Here is an 11,406-nt window from a genome sequence, read left to right as displayed (position 1 = left end):
TATCTTGAAATTTAAAGAAGGATTTATTTTCTGGTGTTATGTTTCCTATCTTACATGGAAATCTTATTCATCATAACAGTACTGGGAAATATACATTTTACTACTAACCATGGCAGGGAGTTTTTCTGGTTAGAATAATTTTCAGCATTCATATACATCTGTGTTCCAGAAATTGATCTCAAGATTGGGGCACACATTTTTAGTTTATTGACTACCTTTTTAGACCATAGAATCTGTGTTCAACTTTTTCATGGTATATACTCAGAGTCTATGGTATATAAATTTCCAGCCCTGTCGCCACAAAACACCTAATATTCATAAATTCTAAACTTATTCTAGGCTAAATAAAATATATTAAAATATTTGGAATTCATAAGATACTGTTATCTAACAATAAAATGTTTATTTTCTTATTGTTCCTCATAAATAATGAGGAGTTAGTTCTAACCTCTTTCCTTAACTCAAACTGTAGAGTTACTGATTCTTTCTGTGTGAGATCTTTCATACAATTAAGTTAGCAAATTCATTTTGTCTCTATTGGGGAAATAGGATACAGTAGGCAATTTGGAGAGTGGAAAGGACACTGAACTGAAATTAAAAAATGATATATATGGTCCTAACTTTATCATTAACAAGCTAAGTGACCAAGGATAAATATCTTTATTTCCTAGATTTTGATTTGCTCATCTGAAACTTGATGGGATTAATGGAGAGGTCAGCTAGAATATTCACCTGTTCTACTATGTGTGTCTTCCCCACATCAATCATTCTCTTAGGTTAATTTGAAGGGTAGTGATATACTTTAAATTCTTGTGTTATAGGTCAATAAACAAACAATGAAGAAAACTCTTCGTCTTCCTCTTATGAAAATTTTGGTGCCTCCAAGAAGTTTGAAATTCATACATTTAAAAAAGTGCTATAGAGTTTATTCTGGGATTACAGAAAACTTAATTATATGATGCTGTGACTTTTATTGTTTCTATTGGAAGTTTCAAAATAATGTTGAAGAGATAAAGGCAGTATGTAAATATTTTATCCATATATATCATTAAAATATTTACAAAATCCAACAAACATTATGGACTATTGAAGGTCTGATTTAAACTTAAATTTTTAGGGCCACCTGAGTGGCTCAGTTGGTTAAGTGGCTGCTGAGGTCATTATCTCAGTGTCCTGGGATCGAGCCCTGGATCAGGCTCCCTGTTCTGTGATGAGTCTGCTTCTCCCTCTCCCTCTGCTCCTCCCCCTTGCTTATTCTCCCCACCCCCAAATAAACAAATAATATCTTTTTTAAAAACCTTAAATTTTCAGAAATGAGGTAAATGAATAACTCAAGACAAAGTTGTACTTTGAATTGTTCTAACAAGTGATCTAATGATGAAAAAATAAAACTACCTCGAACCTGAAGAAAAGTGAAATTATATTTCACTCTGTGAAAGACATTGTTAACAAATGGAAAGGCAGGTCACAGACTGGGAGAAAATATTGTGATACACATATCTGATAAAGGACTTGTATCCAGAATAATAAGGAACACTTAATACTCAACATTAAGAAAACAAATAACCAAATTAATAACTGGGCAAAAAAGCTGAACAAATACCTTATCAAAGAAGATAATCAGATGGCAAACAACCATGCATATAAAAAGATACTCAACATCATTTTTCATTAGGGAATTGTAAATTTAAACAATGACATACTGCTACACACCCATTAGAATGGCTAAAATCCAACATACTGACAATGCCAAATGTTGACAGAAATGTGGAGCAACGGGAACTCTTATTCATTGCCAGTGAGAATGCAAAATGGTATAGCCACTTTGGAAGACAGATTGGAAGTTTCTTACAAAGCTACACACACTCTTACCATATGATCCAGCAATTGCACTCCTAGATGTTCACCCAAAGGAGTTGAAATCATGTTGACATAGAAACCTACACATGAATGTTTGTTCATAATTACCAAAAAATGGAAGGAACCAAGGTGTCCTTCAATAGGTGAATGGATACATAAACTGTGGCACATCCATACCATGGAATACTATTCATCAGTAAAAGACATGAGCTATCAAGCCATGAAAAAACATGGAGGAACATTCAATGTATATTGCCAAGAAGCCAATATGAAAAGGCTACATACTGTTTGATTCCAACTATATGACATTCTGGAAGAAACAAAACCATGGAAACAATAAAAAAATGAGTGGAGGCCAAGGAGCTCCCAAGGGGACATGGGGGAGTAATGAATAGGTAGAAATGCAGGAGATTTGCAGGGCAGTGACACTAGCCTGGACTGTACTGCTCTAGACTGTAACTGTGGATCCGTGACATTATGCATCTGTTGAAGCCCACAGAACTGTACAACACAGCATGAATGCTAACTTAAAGTATGGACTTCAGGGGTGCCTGGGTGGCTCAGTGGGTTAAGCCTCTGCCTTCAGCTCTGGTCATGATCTCAGGGTCCGGGGATCAAGCCCCGCATCGGGCTCTCTACTCAGCAGGGAGCCTGCATCCCCCTCTCTCTCTGCCTGACTGTCGGCTTACTTGTGCTCCCTCTCTGTGTCACATAAATAAATAAAATCTTTAAAAAATAAAATAAAATAAAGAACGGACTTCAGTTACTAATAAGGTATGATATTGGTTCGTCAATCATAACAAATGTCCCACACCAATGCAAGATATGAATAATAGGGAAGACTAGGTAGGCAAGATACTCCCAGTGCTTTCTGCTCAATTTTTCTGTCAGCTTAAGAAATACTCTAAAAACTAAGGTCTACTAATTAAAAAAAAAAAAAAAAAAAACCAAAAACAGAAACTACCTCAAGTCTAAAGAAAAGCAAAACTCTTTTAGTTACTATAAACAATCGTCCACATCTTATGCTTCCACCTGTTGCTGATACTGATTCTGACTGACAATTCATTCCTCATTTATTTTAATCTATATCATTCTAAAGTTCACGAATTGGCTTAGAATAATTTTTCTCTATTAAGGTATCTCTTTGTTATAAGCACTGATTTTGGACTATAACTTTTTAAGACTTATAAACTCAAAAGAATGAATGAATCATTAATGCTCAGATGTAAGAATAGATTTTTTTTCTCCCAAAGACAAGAGAAATATGAAAAGAACATGTTATTAAAATAAGGAATTAACAGAAGACCAGAAAATTACTTATTCATTGGTAAACAAAGATTATCTTTATTATACAATCAGAAATATCACTTATTTTATAATGAAGTGACTAAAAATTTTCCTAAGTCAATGTTAAAGATACCCTTTAATGCAAAACTGGTCGATGTATATCATGGATGGATTCTGTAAGACTAAACCAGTTATAATAACTTCCACAAATAAGCCATGGTTTCTTTACTATATCCAAATACAATTTTATGAAAGAATATTTTTTTAAACCCCAAAACAAACAAACAAAAAATGACACAGACAAAACAAAACACACACACACTTGTTTCCACTATTTAAGCTTGTTAGGTTTTTACTGTATAATATGGAGTAGTTCTCAACCTACTTCTCCACCATGATGCACATGACAGGTGGTGTTCACAGGAAAAGACACATCCCCATCGCATGTTCCAACTTTAAAGAATGCATTCCACAGTTGTGGAGAAGCAAAGTACTAAAAACATTTTCAGTCACTGCAATTATGGTGTGTCAGTAACTGTTGTTCAGAAAAGCTGTATGGATTAACAGGTTTAACTCCAATCTTTCCAAACAGGTAGGCAAATGACATTGCCACTAAATACCAAGAGACAGTGTTGGAAAACTTACCCTTCTTTATATTAATTCCTTTTAAAAGTGAAATGATTTGCAAACATGAACATTTTAGCTATTATTAGTAAATATGTTGTGTTTTGCCTCACCACCTGTGTTGCAAAACCTTGGTGGAGCCCTCCTAACTTAGAGGCTATGCCCAAAAGATCTGCTGAGTGAAAGTAGCCAAGTTCTGTTTATAATTCTATGTTGCTTGTGATGCCAGCATTCTGCTTTCATTCTGGAGAAGGAAAAAAAAAAACCTATATAGTGGTAACTGAGGGAAAATCTAATTAAAATTACCATTCGCCATCCAGGGAATTATGAAAGTGCTTCTGAGAACAACATTTTCTTTCCTACAGCCTCTTGAATCAACCTGTATATTAGCAAATCACCGAATTTTATGTAGACTACATGACACAAAATCCTCAAATCTATGTTTTAAAAGTATTAGTAATCATCTAGTCCTAACTTTGGTCATTGTTACTTTTAAACTATGCAAATCTGTATTAAATATTAATAATCTTAGTCCAAAATAACACTTATGTACGATGTGTGTTTAAAACAGGAGAACACAATATATGATCGAGAAGAGCTGAAAGTACTATGAATTCCCAGAGATGCAGAGATTACATACATAGATGATGAATGCTGAAACATTTTGCATTTGCTAGGAGTAGCCTAAAATGTACACCACTCAGATCTTCACTTCATTGTTCTGCCTAAACGAGGCTTTCTCCAGAAGTCTTCCTTACCCTTCTCTAAAGTAGTTCCCTACCATCTCCCCAGCCTCCATCACTCTCTATCCCTTACCCTCCTTAAGCTGTCTCCATAGCACATGTCACTTTCTTTTTTTCTTTTTTTTTTTAAAGATTTTATTTATATATTTGACAGAGAGAGAGATCACAGGTAGGCAGAGAGGAAGGCAGAGAGAGAGAGGAGGAAGCAGGCTCCCTGCGGAGCAGAGAGCCCGATGCGGGGCTCAATCCCAAGACCCTGGGATCATGACCTGAGCTGAAGGCAGAGGCTTTAACCCACTGAGCCATCCAGGCCCCCCCATGTGTCACTTTCTGATTTTTTTTTTCCATTTCTGTGTTTATTTTCTGCTTCTCACCATAAGATATCATAATTAAGCAGGCAACGGTCTGGTGTCCAACCTCCGTATTCCCAGTATCTGTCTCATAGTCTATGCTCAGTATTTGTTATATGAAGTTAATGTTTTCTGCAGAATAAATGTGGAAATAAATTCCACAGAATTTCCATTCCATAAATGTCTTCCACAGAATAAATGTGGAAATAAATTCCACAACATTAGCTCATTTTATTTATATGATCTCCTCAACAACAGATGGTTTACTTTAAAAGATAATACCCCATTACCTCAAAACAGATTTATTTAGCCTTCACACGGTCTTGAAAAGAAGATGAACCTGAGGTCCATTACCTAAACCTTACCAAACCTTTTTGAAAATTATTTTAATGATGAATTTAAAGTTATACCTGAGGACAGTTTTCAAAGAAGGTAATCTGGTTGACAGGAACTCAAGGTTGCTGATACCCTCCAAGCCCCATAATGGGTCTATACTGAGTTGTCATTGATTTCCTTTAATCTTTGCACTTGAGCTGGGAATTCTTAATTGGCAGAGACAGACTAATGTCTAATGTTTCCAAAAGAATCTCACTGTCTCCCTCCAGTTTCTCCCACTGTTACTTCAAGGAGCCCACGGGGCTCCCTGGTTGTTAAGATACACTATACAGCTTAGCAACGTCGTAACATTCCTTAGGGAAATCTGAATTCCGGAACCTCTTCACCTGCCATTCTTCTCAGAGCTTCGCTTACTCACAGCTTCACAAAATCACATGGCACCGGCGACTTTTCTCCATTTCAGGCATAGCGTAGTGTTGAATGGAATGCAAGAGAAAGAGAAACGAGAAAGAGAAAAGAGAGGGCAATTTCAGTCATATTGATACTTCTCCCCATAATTCTGCTCAAAGAAACATACTGTGCAGATGTACAAATGTAATCAAACTTAGCTCACCCAAAACACATGGGAAGAAAGTGTGAGTGATTTTAAAGACATCCCAGTCATCCTGCTTGGTAGCCAGGATGTCCATGATGATGGCTTGTTTTAGAGCCTTGAAAAGAAATCGAAATGTTAACTAAAAGTCAATAAAGAAACATTAATACAGTTAAAGTCATAAAATTTCCTGTCAAAAGTGAAGGTGGAATCATATGTAGTAATTCCATATATGCATGCATGTGCACACACACACACACACACACACACACACACTTGTGGTTTCCAACTATCAGGATTAGATATACTGGGACTTCCCTATATTTTTCTTTTCAGACCATATATGATTTTAATTTCTGAATTACAGTCTCTGAAATCAACATAAATAATTTGTAAAAGACAAACACAAGGATTGAAACAATACAAGGATAGAACATAAATGAGTCTTTCTTTCTTTCTTTCTTTCTTTTTTTCAGATTTTGTTTATTTATTTGACAGATAGAGATCACAAGCAGGCAGAGAGGCAGGCAGAGAGAGAGGAGAAAGCAGACTCCCCGCTGAGCAGAGAGCCTGACGTGGGGCTCAATCCCAGTACCCTGGGATCATGACCTGAGCCGATGGCAGAAGCTTAACCCACTGAGCCACCCAGGCGCCCCTAATTGAGTCTGTTTCTTGACTGGCTTAAGAATTAAAGGCTAAACATCCCCTTGCGCCTATAACTCATTTAGGACTTATGCCACGCCATTTAACTGTACTTTATGGAGGATTTAAAGGATTTTTTGAGGTAATTTTGACTTTCTGAGATTTTCTTTCTACACTTTGTAGAAAGTGGGCATTTGCTTTACACAGCAAGTCACAGAGACTTATTTCTCCGTCACATGAGAGAGTCCAATAGTCCAGGGTTCGTATAGAAGCTTCATGGTGTCGTTTTGGACCTGGGTTTGTTCCACATTTTAGCTCCATCTTCTTTAACATGTGGTTTCCCTCCTTGAAGTTAACTCTTATCCAAGATGTTTCCTAAAGTTCCAGTCACACAAGTGGCTGCTCTATTTCCAGACATCAAATGCATAGTTCAGGTAGAAAGAAAAGGAAAGGGGGGTAAGCACAGACAAGGACATGCGATGGCTCTGTGCTTCCTCCATAAAAGTCTTCTCATGACTCCCAGACAATAATCTAGATGCGCTGATCACTTCTAGCTGCAACGGTGAGATAGAAAATGCAGCTTCTTCACTGGGCACGTTGCCACTGATTTCTAAAATAGGGGCTCAGTTACTAACAAAAAAGGGAGATAAAGTATATTGGGTTGTAAACAGCAATCTCTACCACAGATCCTGACATTCATCCCTAACCTCTGTGGAGGAAATGTCCATGCTTTCTGTGTGGTTGCACCTTTCATTAGACAGGGCCAAGGGTGCATCAGACATATGGGGGAGACATATCCCTGGATGGAACTATGGGTCTATTATAGTCCCTTTATGAAGACCTATGGGACCTCTCTTGTCTCATTACTGGGAAAAATGATACAACTGGTTTTTTGGGCACAGTTTGCAGTAATTCCGTCAGAATCAAGGGATAAGAGTTTGCTCTGTTGCTCTGCTCGGGGCACACATATATCTTTGTTGCCTTGGTAACAGACTACCAGTCTAAGACACTATTATTTTCAGCAAAGACAGAAAATAGATAGAGAGATTTCTTGGAATATGTGCATGAATTTTTGAATGGTGATTAGTAATTTTAAAAACACTGTCTGGGGCACCTGGGTGGCTCAGTCGGTTAAGCATCCAACTCTTGATTTCAGTTCAGGTTATGGTCTCAGGGTCGTGGGATCAAGATCGGCGCTGGGCTCTGTGCTCAGCATAGAGTCTGCCTGTCCCCCTCCCTCTACTCCTGCCCCTACTCATGATCCCATTCTCTCTCAAATGAATAAATACATAAAATCTAAAAAAAAAAAAAACAACAGCAATGACACTGTCATCATAAGCAAGCTCAACCCAAGTTGTTCATCGTCCACAGATATTTTGAGTATTATATGGACTGAACTGTGTCCCCCTAAATTCGTATGTTGAAGTCCTAACCCGCAATGTGACTACATTTGGAGGTAGGACCCTTTAGGAGGTAATTAAGACTAAATGAAGTCAAAAGGGTGAGTCCAAATCTGATAGGACTGGTAACCCTGTAAGAAGAGGAAGAGACACCAGAACTCTCTCTTTCCATGCACACACAGAAGAAAGGTCATGTGAGGACACAGCAAAGATGTGTCTGTCTACTAGCCAGGAAGAGAGGCTTTACGAAAAACCATCTTTTCCAGAATCTTGACGTTGGACTTCCAGCCTCCAGAATTGTGGGGGGAAAAAAAAAGAACTTCTGTTGTTTAAGCCATCCTATCTGTGGTATTCTGCTATGGCAGCCCTAGCAGATGAATACAAGTGTGAATATGCAGGACACTCTCTTAGGTCCGTTTTCTCCATATAATAAAAAAAATGTAGCCACATCTAGAGCTGTGAACTGCTTAGATCTATTCATCTTTATCCTCATTTTGCATTTTCTATAGAAATGCCACTGGTGTTTGCTTAACATATAAGAAGGTAATGTAAATAATTTATGAGAGGCAAAAATGCTTATTTTAAATAATGCAAGAATAAAAGTTTATTTCATCAGGTGTCTTGTCCACTCTCTACTTTGTTCCGTCAATTTTGGAAACACATGACTGAGCCCTAAATTTGCAACAAGTTTCTGCAATCACAGAAAAGGATACCTTGTCATCACCAGAGTGTAACAAAAGTATTGATGTTAAGTAGAAAGAATTCTAAATTAGCCTCTCCATTTCCTCCCCCCTGGTGTATAATCCCCATCCCTTGATTGTGGGCACACCTGTGAATATGGTAGATGTCGCTCCTGTGATTAGGTCGCATTCTATGGCAAAGATGAGGAGATTTTGCAGATATAATTAAAATCGCTCATCAGAATTGCTGTGAGTTCATCAAAAGGGGATTGTTTGGGGGGTGAGTCTGACTTAATCTTTAAAGGAAGATTTAGGCTTTCCCTAAGATCAGATAAGCTTCCCTGCCAGCCTTCAAAAAGCAAGCTATCTATGAGTTCTACAGCTGCAAAGAAATGAATCTGCCAACAACACTGAGGGCCTGGGAAAGGACCCCAAGCCACAGATAAGATCTCAAACTCAGCTGGTATTTCCACTGCAGCCTTAGGACACCCTGTTCTTAGGACCCAGGTAAAGTTAAGCCGTGCCTACACTCCTGATGCATGGAAACTGTGAGGTAACAACTTTGTGTTATTTTAAATTGCTAGGTTTGTAGTCATTTACTAGGCAGCAGTGGAAAATTAATACAGTAAAATATTACTTAAGAACACTATTCACAGTTGATACTCAAATATATAAACAATGTCTGTTTCATGTATGAGATTGTGATCTCTTCAAGTGAGGCAAGTTGTGAAGGTGGTTCACAGGTTTGGGTCATAAAATATGTCTGTGTGTTCTCAGGGGTGTGTTACAGTTGTGGGCTGCATGCATGTTCTTGGATAGCAGGCCAAGCAGGGTGAAATTCAGCCGCCCTGCCCTGACAGGTGTATAGACCGTTTTCAGTTACGTCCCCTCCTGTTGGTTGGTATCCATGCCGCACGAGTTGTCAGATATTTTGAATATCAGCTCTCATTATAAGACAATCTCTGTCTTCTCAATTTTGGCAGATTGTCTAAAATGGCCCAAACAAAGCAGTTCCTTCAAGGGAGAGGTGATCATTGCCTAAACTTGACATTTGAAATGCCTCAGGTGGGAGCTCATGGGGAAAGCACGGGTGATATAGTGAGAAGGCAGAGCACAAGTTAGGCCAGTGCAGCACTTCGCGGGGCATTCAGAGGTTCACAACCATCCCAAGACCCATGGCAAAGCCTGTCACAACTCCAGGACCTTTAAGTTTCAGCACACTACTGATGCTGTTAGTAATGCATGCAGGAGGCTGGATGTTCTCAAGACCCGTCTGATAGAAAAGAACCCTAGCAGGAAGCCCAGCCCAGCCCATGGAATTAAACTCTTGAGTGAGTGAGAGGTCACTGTCTAAAGAGGGGTTAAGCAGAAGCCTTTTCTTTTGACTGTTTTTGCCAGGATCTGTGTGTGAATGCGAGCAAACATGAGTGTGTGTGCGTGTGTGCGCACGCACGTGCACATGTAGGGGACGTGCAGGGACAGGCAGCAGGTGTCCACTGTGATCACTTTGCTCGTGCTATCCTGCACGTAGTCTGTGTGCTCTTTCACCCTCAAGGACATTGTGAAAACAAGTCATTTTTGTTGGGGAATGTCACTGGGCAGAATGGGAGCGTGATGAGAAAGACAGTTTTACAGAGAGAGATGATGGAAAAAAGTCAGGCTTCTGTCTCCTTCTCAGTATCAGTCGTGTCCATTGCTGTCTCTCCCTCACTCTCAGCTTTTATTCTCACTGCAGCTGAGGTCTCTGTTGTTGCTCTTACTTTTCAGCTAATAGTGTTTTTACTTTAATTAATGTCTCACTCCACAAGCTGTGTATCATTCATTCTTTTCAGAATCTTCTCTGAAATTCCATGGGCCAAGCATTGTGCAAGGCGCTGGGCACACAGCTGTGAACAACAACCACGACAAAAACCTGATGGCTCTTTTCTTCAGAAAACTCAAACACAGACTCGAACACATAAACCGATATCACCTCCCAGCTTGTCCATTATCTGATGGATGAAATGTCCGAAATGCATGTCCATATAGGAATTAAGGTTTGTCCAACCAGGTCATTCTGAGGAAGATGGTGGAGAAGGACTATCCTATGTTCTCCGTGTCACATAGGTATTCCTAGTGTAAATAACCCAAAAAACAACCTGCAGAGTGGAGAGATGCTCCACAGCTAAATGTACAGAAGAGGCCACATCGAATCGGGTGGGAAGGGCAGAGACATGGTAGGGAGCCAAACTGACCAGCATGACTGTCCATGGGAGGGAGGGACACTAAGAGCGCAGAGAGAAGAGAGGAGCAGGCCTCACAGTAGACACCCCAGGTATGGGGGACCCACAATGAAGACAAATCCTCATAACATTTGGCTTTGAAAACCACAGGGGCTTAACGTCCCAAGTTTTTATAATGAGTGGAGCTTAACACCTGGAACTTTAAAATTCATCAGGCTCAACCAGAGGGTGCTAGGAAACAGTCCCTGCCCTTACAGAGGTAGCAAAACAAACATCCCTGCTGAGATACAGCATTGAAGTAGCAGTTTGAAAAATACCCAGGGTATAAGAGAGGGAGATTTGTTTACTAATCCCAGAAAGTGCTGGAAAGGTAAGGATCTTTGGGAGACTTCTCCAAGAACAAAAGAACTAGCAGGCACCATTTCCCATCATCCCATCTACCAGCCCAGATGCACAGACACCTGCAGGAACCAACACAGTGCAAACATTCTCCACCTAACTTGCTAATAGTGCGCCCTCTCCATCCCCACTCCCACATTCTCCTGCTAACCCAACCCTTCAACCTGGTCTGGGTAGGAATTCTCCAAAGCGGCTACAAGTTTCTTCTCATGTCAGACCAGCACAAACTTCACGCGCCCTGCCTCTGGGTTCTCCCACAGACTCCCCAGCG

The sequence above is a fragment of the Martes martes genome, assembly GCF_963455335.1.
Source record: "Martes martes genome assembly, chromosome: 2".
Classification (NCBI taxonomy): Eukaryota; Metazoa; Chordata; class Mammalia; order Carnivora; family Mustelidae; genus Martes; species Martes martes.
The sequence above is the reverse complement of the archived record's forward strand: the minus strand, read 5'-3'. Positions refer to the sequence as shown.